The sequence below is a fragment of the Daktulosphaira vitifoliae genome, unplaced genomic scaffold (genome assembly GCF_025091365.1).
Source record: "Daktulosphaira vitifoliae isolate Bord-2020 unplaced genomic scaffold, ASM2509136v1 Scaffold_1, whole genome shotgun sequence".
Taxonomy (NCBI): domain Eukaryota; kingdom Metazoa; phylum Arthropoda; class Insecta; order Hemiptera; family Phylloxeridae; genus Daktulosphaira; species Daktulosphaira vitifoliae.
The window spans coordinates 13663701-13676886 of NW_026099572.1; the positions used below are offsets into that span (position 1 = coordinate 13663701).

At 32.7% G+C, this 13186-nt stretch overlaps 1 protein-coding gene and 2 long non-coding RNA genes across 3 annotated transcripts in view; 2 read left to right on the forward strand and 1 right to left on the reverse strand.

Moving 5' to 3' along the window:
* LOC126907443 (uncharacterized) overlaps positions 1-1344 on the forward strand; it is a 5248-nt gene extending 3904 nt beyond the window's left edge. The window contains exons 3-4 of the long non-coding RNA XR_007704534.1: positions 656-715; positions 779-1344. This is a non-coding gene — a long non-coding RNA (uncharacterized LOC126907443). The remainder of the gene's footprint in view (positions 1-655; positions 716-778) is intronic.
* The window catches only part of LOC126907438 (uncharacterized), a 5600-nt gene extending 3614 nt beyond the window's left edge, over positions 1-1986 (reverse strand). The window contains exons 1-4 of the long non-coding RNA XR_007704533.1: positions 1895-1986; positions 1788-1830; positions 1352-1387; positions 514-546 (exon numbers count right to left, since the gene is read on the reverse strand). This is a non-coding gene — a long non-coding RNA (uncharacterized LOC126907438). The remainder of the gene's footprint in view (positions 1-513; positions 547-1351; positions 1388-1787; positions 1831-1894) is intronic.
* Positions 1-13186, forward strand: part of LOC126907299 (uncharacterized) — a 73240-nt gene that overhangs the window by 23462 nt on the left and 36592 nt on the right. The window lies entirely within an intron of this gene.

A 13186-nucleotide genomic window follows, 5' to 3' on the forward strand; every position in this document is an offset into this window, starting at 1 on the left:
AAAAAAAAAAAAAAAAAAAAAAAAAACACATCATAGTAAAATTAATACTTTCTCAGCTTCGCATCGAAGATAAAAATGGTCATAAAAATTATACCGATTTATATACTAAGACATTAATATTTCCAATTATTTTTAACGAATAAAATCAAACTATTCTACTGTATTTAAAGTGGGTAGACATTATCACATATAACTCAACGCCACTAAAATGTTGTATTTGGAAATATGAAATCAACATTCCTTTTTTTTTCAAATCAAAAATCAAACCTAAACCACCCTATTTAAGTTAATAATGTGAACTATATTTTTTAGATATGAGTTTTACATTTCTCATATGAATAAAACTTTAGTTGCACAGGACTTACCATTCAATATTTTGTTAACAATTTACTTATAACAAAAGAGCACTATACCAACAGCAATTCCTACTCAACATCAATATAGATAATCTATACCCAATGTTAACCCATTTCAATAGTAATGAATACAATTGATGATTTATTTTTAACTTACATATTTCATTTTGGTTATCAGCTGCGACACCATCTACTTACAAAACATAAAAATATTATATATGAAATTAGATTATTCTCAAAATAAATACAATAAACATTATTTTTTAATAATTTTTAACATTTTTTTATATATTTTTTAGATTACTTTTAAAATCATCCTTTATAACTTATAGAGATATCAACTTAAATTTTTTCAAATGGTAATGTACATAATTTACTATCTTCTTTAATAAATAATGATGAAATTCGAAAATGACTGGTAGATAATAACATTTGGAACAGTACTACGGAAGCTATGTTCATTTATAATCTTTGCTGAGTGGAAGAGTACGGCCGAGAAATGACTGATAATGTAAATAGCTGCACACACACCTCACCGCCATTGAGAAGTTTTATATGTTATTAGCTTCAGTTTTAATTAAGTTAACACCCATTAAATACAAATTTTTTTTTTTCAGTAGGGTACACTTTATGATATTTGTGTATTTATATTATGTTCATTACAAAGACACAAGTAAAATAATATACAAAGTTAGTAAAGGGAGAATAATATTTGTGCTAAAGCATCATCACTATTTAATACCTCTAAACATGATTTATAAAAAAGTCCAAGACATAAGGACATTAGGGTCATAATTATTATTATAATGATCAAAATTACATATTTCTGTTTCCCGAATTTAACATGCTAAGAGGGTAGTTTTACATGTTAAAGTGTAAAAGATGTTTCTAGGCAAATGATGCACCAGATCAGATTTAATTAGTTTTTAATTAATTTAACCAAAAATAACACTTGATTTTTTTTTAAATATAGAGTTCATTAAGTTTTAACTTACTTTCTTCATTTTGGTCATTCACTAGGATACCATGTGCTTTCAAAATAAATAAATATACATATATATTTATATAATACTATAATTTATTCTATCCTATCGTTCAATAATAGATTTAATTAGAGCAATATTTATTAAGAAAACCACATTCCATTTTCTAAAATCATATTAGTACGTATAAAATTTGTTCGTAAAAGATAAATATAACATTTCAATAATCATAAATATAATTTAAAATTAATGATTTAGTCATAACTAAATTATAAATTTCTAATGTTAGCGATTAAGAAACAAAGTATAATTCTTTTAAAATTGTTACTTAAATGTTACAATAACTGATACTGTATTTCTATTGCTACAAAAAGTACATTACTTTTTTACCTCAAAAAAAAAAAATATTTCTGTGTCTATTTTTATTTTTATTAAAAATATTGATTACCAGCAAAAAAAACCAAACATAAACTAAACAAGACTGGATAATTCTGTAAAATAGTGGAAGCATAATTACAACTATAATGACTTATTATAACAATACAATGTACAAACCATTATTCCTTTCTTTGCTTTTTTTAAGATGCTATAGTTCCACAATTTTCTTTATACAAATATCATATCAAAAATAATTGTCTTTATAATAGCTTCTTATTTAATAAAAATTAATAAGTAAACATGTCAAATTGAAATATTTATTACCAAAAATATCAAATTATACAGAGTAACTATTAAACTATGACATTCGAAATTTTATTTCATGTATTAGTTTTTCTTTTCTGTAGTTAATAATATAATACGTTCTATAATTTTTAGAAAAAAATTTTGTTCTATTCTCCGTATACTTTAAAAATATTATAATATTATAATAGAATAATTATATGTTTAACCAGATGAAAAATTTGAATAAATAAAAGTAGATTAAAATAAAGAGAGCTGCCTCCCGCCTCACCCACTCACTATCTTACCGAAAGTAGGGGAGGTATACGGGGGAGTTAAAGCCAACGTAAACTAACCTAATGCATAGAAGGTGGTGGAAAGGATGAAACCCAACGTAACTATCAATGTTTTTTAAGAATTTTATCTTCGAATACCAGACGCTTAGGTAAGCATATTTTCAACATCAAAGGTAGTATTCTATTATAACGCTCACAAGCGTCTGTAATGTAATGGGAAAAATTGAGACGCTGTCTGTGTATTATTAATATTAAAAGAACCATCGTACAGTAACGATCACTGTCATATGTATTTTATGATAAAAATGACACTAATGACGGTGTTTCACGCTTACGTATTTTATTTTTTACTATATAACTGGTTAAACAATTCTTGTCCTGTCACTTTTGTTTTTAATTATCATTGAAGTGCAGTTTTCTTTTTGAAAACCAGAAATTTATTATTTAATAATTTACACGTATAAAAAAAAACCATGAACCAGCACCTCAATTGTCTTCTACATAAAGTGTGTATATTTTTAAAATTATTTTATTTTAATAAATTTATTTTTTAATTATTAATTCATTAATTTATTAAAAATAATAAAATAAATCCTATACCTAATGTTACTGTCGATTTTATTTTAATTTGCGATTTATTTTTATTATAAAAAAAAGTCTCTTTACTTTACTTGACTTTACTTTGATGTATAAAAATATAATTTATTTCATTTTTGATTAAAGCTACTTCGTTTACATCTGTGTCATAACGTTAAGCGGCTAAACTTAGTAGAGCTAACAACAGCGCGGTTAGGTCGAAAAGGTTACGTATGCAATTGATGGTTACCCGTGATTGTGACGAGATCGATTTCGCATTGGAGTGGGGGGCCGTTTGGTTTTATCAGAGATTTTCTATGCGTCGTTAAATCCGAGCTGGTCGCCAGACTTACTGAAATCGTAGGTAGCCGTCCTATCAAGTATAATCTCAAATTGTAGGCCTCATACCATATACCGCCTAAAGACTGTGCCTTCAAGACACGGGCTAGAGCATTGATATCCGATACGGACATCGGGTATGCGGTTGATGAAGATTTTGAGGAAGCTCGCTGAGGAAGACACGTACTCGGGAAAGGGTAGCAGCTTTATTTTATTGCATATTGACGGTCTTATGCTCAATGTATAAAAGTATACGCCCCTCATCGGCTAATCATATTTTCCCATTCCGCCCGAAACTAATAAGAAAACAGCAATCATTAAACCACAGAATATTAATCAGTCTTGTTTCAAGTGGTCCATTTTTGCGAGACACGTCAAGGGAGATCATAAAAATCGCGTTAATCGAAAATATTTTAACGGGCAACACAGGTATGATTTCACGGGATTGGCGTTCCCCACACTTGTGTCACAAATAAAAATATTTGAGCGACAAACCCCTAACGTATCTGTCAACATTAAAAGATCAACGTGTATGGCTTGGAACGGGATAAAGTAAAGATGAAGTGATCAGTGTATCCGCTATGAGTCACCGACCAAGAGCAACAATTATTTTGACCTGTTGTATTTTGACGACTCTGAAAAATCACATTGTGCGTACATTTCAGATTTTTTGAGGCTTTCGCAGCCAAAAAACCAAACAAACATGTCACATATAAACTTGCAAACATTGCTTCACCAACTCCAATTATATGCTGTAGTAATTAAATGAGGAAGTATTGAATTACGTCGATTTTAGTATAATATAAGCTTTACAATAGTAGTAAGCAATTTTTGAACTCTTAAGCAATATAATAATTCCATATAAAAGGGAAATGCAGGGTAAGCAAATTAATAATGGTGGAAAAAAGAATATAAAAGGGAAACATGAAAAGTATAGAGGGTCGACACGGGACGATACTGAGGGAGACGAGAATGGACGTTTTTGTCGAAGAAACGTCGAGTTACGGGTTAGGTCGTTGACGTAAGAATAACTTTATACTCTTTTTTATAAGATTTAATTAATTTTGTGTTAAATTATTATATTATATTTTATTTGACTTTTGTGTTTGAAACATTTCGTAAATAAAAAAAACTATTTAAAAATCTGGATTTAGCGCAAATATTTAATATTCACGGTGGTCTCGAAATTGTGTGTGTGTGTGCGGCTAGAGTCTAGGTTGGACTGCTGGTCCTTTAGTCAATCTTAATAACTAGTGTACGAGCTGGCTAGTGTTTGGGCTTAACCGTCCTTTAGTGGTTATAGTAAAAAGGTAGTTGTGCTGGTGGCTGACAAGGAGCCACCCTTCAGTCTGCTACTTTTGAGCTAGACTGTGCTGACGGGTCTAAGCTCTACCCCTTTAGTAGTCCACTAATTAGAGGGATTAGGGCTGATCAGTTTATCCAACGGGAGGACTCAAGAAAGCTCGAACGACGGACTCGTCTTCAATATATATATATATATATATATATATACATAAAACTTTAATAAACCTTTGTGTCTACGTTGGAGCACTACCGACGTACGACAATGCCTAAAAAAGATCAAAAAGTTTTTAAAGTAACTAAAAATTATAAAAATAAATATATTTTTATCATCCGAGTAATTGAGAGCGTGACTTATTCGCAATAATAATACGATATAATTATTATAACCTCATATATGATTATATAAAAAGATTGTAATGAAAAAGTAATAACAGCAAGTGGAAGTCACGCAGGGATATTGATCTTAATTAACAAATACAAGCTCAAATGTCGATAAAAATATTTAAAATTATTTTACAGTATTTATTTTATATAGCTCGCGAGAACCAGACAATGATTACGACTTGTTCGTCTTTGAGTCCGAATGAAACAGGTCGAGCGCACCAATCCCAGGGTCTCTCCTGGTGTCATTCTTGTAATCCCTTTTAGAGACGAACATATTCATCAACACTTTTTATGCGTTTTATGACTTTGTTTATACAGTGAAAAGAAACCCAGCACAGGGAGATCGCGGCATAATTGGATCAAGTATAATGATTTCTGATAGTGATTAAAATCACTATAAAAAAAAAAAAACGCTTCGATGCAAATCTTTAGATAAAGTTTAATTTTAAAAAATTGGTGGATTATTCCAAAAGCTACATTGTCTGATATTTCCTTATTAAAACAAAGGAATTATTAAAAAATATTATTTCTCATAAAAAATTGTGTTGATACATACACTATTCAATAAGTTATAGCATTATAAAGTAAAAAATGTAAAAAATAAAATCGAGAATTATTACACGAAAATAGCATTCGGTAGCCATTTTCACCATTAAGACAAAATAAAGTCCGAAATTTTTTTTTCATAATAAAGTACAATACATTATCTTTAATTTAAGATATATATAAAAATGTCAGACTTTACGAAACACTTTCAAAAGTTGAGTATAAAGGAAATTTTTCGTGAAAAATTTGTCATTTTAAATCCCCCCTGTGAGCAGATAAAGGGTCAGATCTATAATAAAAATATGCCAAATTATAGGTAAAAACATCAAGCATCTATAAAAAAATAAAATTTACTGATCCATTTATTTCCAAAAAAAGATATTGCATTATTAAGTTAAAAATATAAAAAAGAATTATTTGACAAAAATCGTAATTTTTTATTCATTTTGATATTTATTTTCACTAGGAAGACAAGTCCAGAGGTCAAATTTTATCTTTCATAATAAATGATATTAAATTTTCTTTAATTGAAGATATATATAAAAATGTCAGATCTTCCGGAACACTTTTAAAAGTTAAGTTAAAAAAAAGTATGTCGAATGAAAAATGGATAACAATATTATTTCTCATAAAAAAGTTGTATTGATCCATACATTTTTTAAAAAGTTATAGCATTAAAAAGTAAAAAATGTAAAAGATAAAATCGAGAATTTTCATAACAAAAATTTTGGTAGCCATTTTCACCACGAACACAAGTTCAGAGGTTAATTTTTTGTTTTTCATAATAGTATACATTACATTGACTTTAATTTAAGATATATATAAAAATGTCAGATGTCCAGGAACACTTTCAAAAGTTAAGTTGAAATAGTTTTTTTTTTGTGAAAAAAATGTTATTTTAAATCCTCCCTTGTGGGCTAGTAAAGGGTTAAATTTATGAAAAAATATACCAAATAATAGGTAAAAACATTAAGCATCTATAAAAAAAAAAATTATATTGATATGTTCATTTTTGAAAAAGTTATGACAGTTTTTAGTAAAAAAAATTGAAAAAATTTCGAAAATTAGCGATTTTTAAATTTGTAATTTTTTTGGAGGTTTCCCTCATTAATGGAGAATGAGGGAAATTTTTTCAATTTTTGAGGGTAATGTCTTCGACTAGATATGATTTGTGATCTTTTGACGTATCGTTGAAAGAAATCCGTTTGATGAGAGCTGAGAAAAAGTGGTAACAGAAAAAATAACATATCATAGTAAAACCAATACCTTCTCAGCTTTGCATCGAAGCTAAAAAGGTTCTTTAACTGAGAATAATAAATAGTAACATTTGATTGTTGAAGTGTGCACATGCAGTGAAAAGAGCGGATGCATATAACGTGATCGTGTCAACTATGTACTTGGCTGTGATTAAGAGTAGTAATATTTATTGGGTTTTGTATTTATTTTGAGAAATATTGTGTAATAAGATGGAATTTTTGTGTGTATTGAGAGATGAAAGGGAAGAGAAAAAAATAGTGTTTTTATGTAAAGGACCTATTACAACACATTGACAGAATTACTTTAATAAAATATAATATCTATAAGTATATCAAATGCTTTAACCATTTTTAATTGAAAACATGTATAAAGTTGATGATATTGTAACTTTCTGCTGTCTCATTTGTTAGTGTACAAAATATAAATATAGAATTCATTATAAAAATGCTTTTAGTATATTTTTAACATAAGTGTTTTTATATTAATATTTTGGTAGATTATTTAATTTTTGAATAAATGGAATTCATAGAAAACTATTGTTCAGGGTTCTATTGTGGATATTTCTATTGTATTTAACTAATTTTATATTTTATTTTTATAATTAATTATCGTAATTATATTTTATCATATATAAAAAATATAATAAAATTTTAAAAATTAATAAATATTGTGGATTATTTTCTAAATTTACAATATTCATCAGCAAAGATTTAGTAGTTTTTTATAATTTGTTTTAAAAAGTAACTAGACATATATTTTACCAAATTTTAATATTATAATTGTAAAATTCTATCTGTATTTATAAAATAATCTGACATTTAAAGCCCTTAATTATGACACTCAGACCATAATAAATGATGACGTTTCCTTATTTCAACATGATGCTTATAGTATATTTTTGAACATATTTGTATTTGAATGTAAATTATGTTGAATCATTTTATTTTTAAATTAATGAACATGTTTGTATAAATAATATAACATGTATAAAAATTTAACTAATTCTATATTGTATTTATATATTATATATCCCGCAGGGGAATCCGCAAGGATTACGGGCCTAACAACTCCGCGGACCCTAGTTATTTCAGTGGGGGTGGCAACACGTACTACTGCTCTTAGCCGGTCATGACTTTGGTTAGTTAGGACCGGTAGGCCTGGGCATACCTGCTTGCTAACAGCAAATAGGCCCTCCTAACCCAGCCATACCAAGTGAAAGGGTTGCTAACTTGTCACAGGGTAGTTAGCCGAAAGGTAAAGTGACCATTGGGATCCTCTATGGCACCTGGCGCACCATAGAGTATACAGCCTTATCACAGTATCGAGCTCTTCTGTGACGGACTTTTATTTCTCGACTTCTCGTGGGAACTGTATGGACAAAAACATAGAAAAACCACAAAACAACGAACTTGTGACGATCAGGGATCCTACGGACAACCTGTTGGAACNCTACGGACAACCTGTCGGAACAAGATCGTGAACTGGCGACTCTTCGCAGAAGAATCGCCGAACTTGAAGGTCTCAATGCCAACAACGGGACACTTGGTGAACCGTCTACTAGCAAAGAGACAGCAACGTCAGAAAATGTAGACCAGGAATCGCAAGATCAACTGGGAGCAGTAGCTGACAAAATCGAAGGTCTAAAACTTAGACCTGAGAAATTGAGCGGCAGTCAGAGGCGCAAGCTGAAGAGGAGCCGAGCAAACATGGAGGAGCAGAAGAACCTACCAAAGGAGGGAGACAAGGGAACCGATGACTTGAAAAAGTGAAAGGGAACCGAAGCTCAAAAACCTGAGGACAAGGGGCAAGAACTTCCATGTAAGAAAACTCATTGGGTACCGACCTACAGGGACGTGGTAAACGATGATNCCGACCTACAGGGACGTGGTAACCGATGATAAAAAAGTGGCTCTGGTCCTCGCAGGCTACCCCACTAACAAGTTGACCACAGAGCAGGGGCTACTCATTGAGTCTTGTGTTGGAGACTTGATACTGTCGGGTACTGATGGAACCGACGTACCAAGGTTTGAAGACACCAGACTCACTGATGGAGCACTTGTGATCAGTGCAGCCCAAGAGAGCTCTCTTAAGTGGCTCACTGACCATGTCAACTTGATAAAACCTTGGGACGGTGCAGAACTCCATTTGGAAGCCTACAACCCGATCAAGTATAAACGGATGGTCACTCACATACCAGGACTGCCAAAAGAGTCCAAGAATATCTTGGAAATTTTGGCAAAACAAAACCCAGAGCTGAACACGGCGATCTGGAAAGTCCACCATGAGACAGAGGTTGGCCCGAAAGGACAAACTCTGTTTTTAAGTGTGGACGAAAACAGCATGGTCAAACTGAAGGAACTGAAGCGCAGTCCATATTTTGGAATGGGCAGAGTTTGCTTTACAGATTATGTTGCCAAGCAGCATCCAGCCCGGAAGGATGTGAAAAAATCAAGTGCAGACTTGACTATTATTAGAGTAACACTAAATGATGGTAAAAATATCATAGTAGCTTCAGGATACTTACCATATGAGGTCACAGACCCAGGTAGGGACCTAACTATGCTCTTTAATTATTGCAAAAATGAAAAATTAGAACTAATCCTAGGTATGGATGCTAATGCACACCACACTATTTGGGGGAGCAGTAACATCAACCAATGAGGAGAGGTTATAATGGATCTATTGCTGACTACAGACCTAAGTATACTGAACAGTGGTAGTGAACCTACTTTTGTTATCAGGAACAGGCAGGAAGTCATTGACCTAACAGTTTGTTCAAAAGGGTTACTTCAAAAGATAAAAGGGTGGAAAGTGTCCTCCGAACCTTCTTTTTCTGATCATAGGCACTTACGATTCACTTTGAAAATTAGCAAAGTTGAGGTGGAGTACTATAGGAATCCGAAAAGAACAAACTGGGATAAATACAGGACAGATCTCTCGCATGACCTGATTAACCTACAGTTTAGATTGGGGTCGAGACAGAGTACTGAAAGGGCTGTAAATATGCTACAGGACGCTTGGTGGAATGCTAACCTGTCTAAATTAAGAAAGAGTTCACGTAAGCTCTTAAATAAAGCAATGAAATCAGGTTTGGAACAACACTGGGAATCCTATAAGGACGCCCAAAGGAACTACAAATCTGCATTGAAAAAGTCCAAAAGAGAAAGCTGGAAGAATTTCTGTGGGAATATACAACAACTCCCTATAGCAACTAGACTTCTGCGATCACTAAGGAATGGACCAAACAAAACTGTCGAGGCAATACTACTGCCAGACGGAATGTTCACCAATAATGATAATGAAACATTATCACATTTGATGAACACACATTTTCCTGACTCTACAATTAACAACAGAGAACAGGAACATGATGCACAGGACAAACGTGTGACCTGTGCTGATTGGAGACTAACCAGGAAAGTGATAACCCCAAGTGGAATAAGATGGGCAATAAAAGCCTTTGGAAGTTTTAAAGCTGCAGGCTGTGACGAAATTTCCCTGCACTTCTGCAAGAAGGGTTAGAGATAATCGTCCCCCATCTCTGCAAAATATTTAAGGCATGTCTTGCCTATGGTTATCAACCAGAAAGCTGGCGTAAGGTTAGGGTAGTGTTTATACCCAAACCTAACCGCACTAACTATTATGAAGCAAAATCCTACAGACCAATAAGTCTTACTTCTTTTCTTCTTAAGACTATGGAGAAACTTATTGATAGGTACATCAAGGAGGGGCCTCTTAAGGAGAACCCTTTACATGAAAACCAACATGCGTATCAAACGGGGAAATCTACTGATACAGCTCTACACTGCTTAACTACTAAGATAGGGAAAGCTGTAGAGAATAAAATGTATGCAGTAGGTATATTCCTGGACATCGAAGGGGCTTTTGACAATACTCCCTTCGATGCTATGTGTGAATCTGCACAACAGCATGGAATAGAACCACTTATTATTAAGTGGATAGAATCCATGCTTAAGGAACGCTCCATTTTGGGACAGCTCAATAAGACCAAAGTAATCAAGAGTGTTAATCAGGGATGCCCACAAGGCGGGGTTCTATCCCCCTTGCTATGGTGTCTAGTATTGGACTCGCTTATTAGAGAGTTAAACAAATATTGTTATACACAAGCCTATGCGGATGACTTGGTTATAGCAGTGGTGGGTAAATTCCCAGACACTATTATTGACTTAGCACAACAGAGACTTAACACTATACAGACATGGTGTAGTAAGTACGATCTATCTGTTAATCCAAATAAAGCAGAGGTTGTTATGTTCACTAGAAAGAGAATAGAACCAAATAACCTTGACACTCTTACTCTGAATGGACAAGAAATTAGCTTAAAATCAGAAGTAAATTACTTAGGTATTATCTCNCTTAAAATCAGAAGTAAAATACTTAGGTATTATCTTGGATAGTAAGCTAAAATGGAAATCACATGTTGAGTCAAGAATCAAAAAAGCAATGACCACATTGTGGACTTGCAGCAGAGCCTTGGGAAAGACATGGGGTCTTCAACCAAGAGTTATGTATTGGTTGTACACATCAGTGATTAAATCTATGATATTGTACGGTGCCCTGGTCTGGTGGACCAGAACAGCACTTATTACAGCTAGGAAAGAACTTAGTCGCATACATAGAATGGCTGCTATTGCCATCACTGGAGCATTAAGAACTACACCAACGGTCGCATTAGAGGCACTAATTGGATTGCCTTCTCTGCATCTAGAGGTGAAAGCTCACGCCAAAGCTACAGCACTTAGATTCCACAACTTAGGTATGTAGACTTTGGAGTANCTAAGATTCCACAACTTAGGTATGTGGACTTTGGAGAGTGATACAACAGAACATGGTAAAATACTAAAAGAGATAGACAAGGGCTTTTTAGAATACCCCTTGGACTATATCAAACCGGTTCTTAAGAATAACATTCCCTACAAAGTGGAGATCACTACACGTATAGAATGGAATATTAACCACCTGACTGACAAAGGAGGATTTGTGATATATACAGATGGATCCAAAAAATCAGGAAAGGTAGGTGCTGGAATTTGGGGCTTAAAGCCACGAATAAATGTCAGTATGTCATTGGGCACAACACCCTCTGTTTTCCAAGCAGAGGTGATGGCGATACTGGTAGGGGCTCAGAACCTGCTGGTATACAAAAATAGGAAGATAACTATCTTAAGTGATAGTCAAGCGGCTTTGAAAGCACTCTGTAACGATCAGGTGAATTCAAAGCTGGTCCTCGAATGCAGGGAAACTTTAGAATCACTATCGAGGTTCAACAAAGTTACACTAGCGTGGGTACCGGGACACAACGGTGTCACTGGAAATGAGAATGCTGAATTCCTAGCCAGGAAAGGAGCAGAGAACACCTATGTTGGACCAGAACCAGTGGTAGGGCTCACTGAGCAATCGCTCAAAGCGTTACCCAAGAATTGGTGCAGAGAACAACACAGGAAAATCTTGAAGTACTTGGTAGTACCTAGACAATCTAATATGTTTATAAAGACCTCTGGTTTATTGCTGGGTGATCTTAATAGCATGACTAGACATCAAATAAGCACCCTGACTATCCTACTGACAGGACATGGTCACCTGCTTAAGCATCTTAACAAAATGGGGGTATCGGAATCACCATTGTGCAGAAAATGTGGAGTAGAAGAGGAAGACTCATTTCACATCATGAAAGACAGGACTCTTTGGTCATCTCTAGAGGTGACTTTATAGTTGGTAATGTATTAACACTTTGGTGATAACACTAAGGTGGGTAAACCGAATCAAGACAATTCAGTATGAGGTACGCACAATGGACCAACAGGTCTNTATTACATCAAGAATAAAATTCTTATACTGAGTGATTATGTTATCATAACATACTCAATAACTTACAATATAAATATAATTTAAACGTTTTTTTTTGGTTATCTTTAGTTACACATTATTCTTGATTTATTAATTGTGTAATACTTTTTAAGTTCATCCCTTAAATTTAATAAAATGTTTTAGATCTTAATTTAATATTGAATGACATTTAAATTAATAGTATAACTTTATTTGTTTTTTAGATATAATCTTACAAATTTTGAGCTAATATACATGTATAAAACATAAGGGATTATAAATAAAGGGGGCTAATTGGTTTTTTATACATCGATATTTGCAGGTACACAGCATTATTATTAACAATGGAAGTAATGCACATTGTTGCGATTTTATAAATACGCTAACTGACAATACAAAAAGTCTATCGATAGTCATAACTGATAATAAACAATCCGCGACTGTAACAGCAATGTCATAAAAAAACCAGGGATAAGGGTCAATAACATAAGGAATGAACTTAAAAAGTATTACAAAGTTAATATTTCAAGAATAATGTGTAACTAAAGATAACCAAAATGTTTAATATTTAAATTATATTTAATCTATAAGTTATTGAGTGGGTTATGATAATAAAATTACTCTGCATTTAAATCTC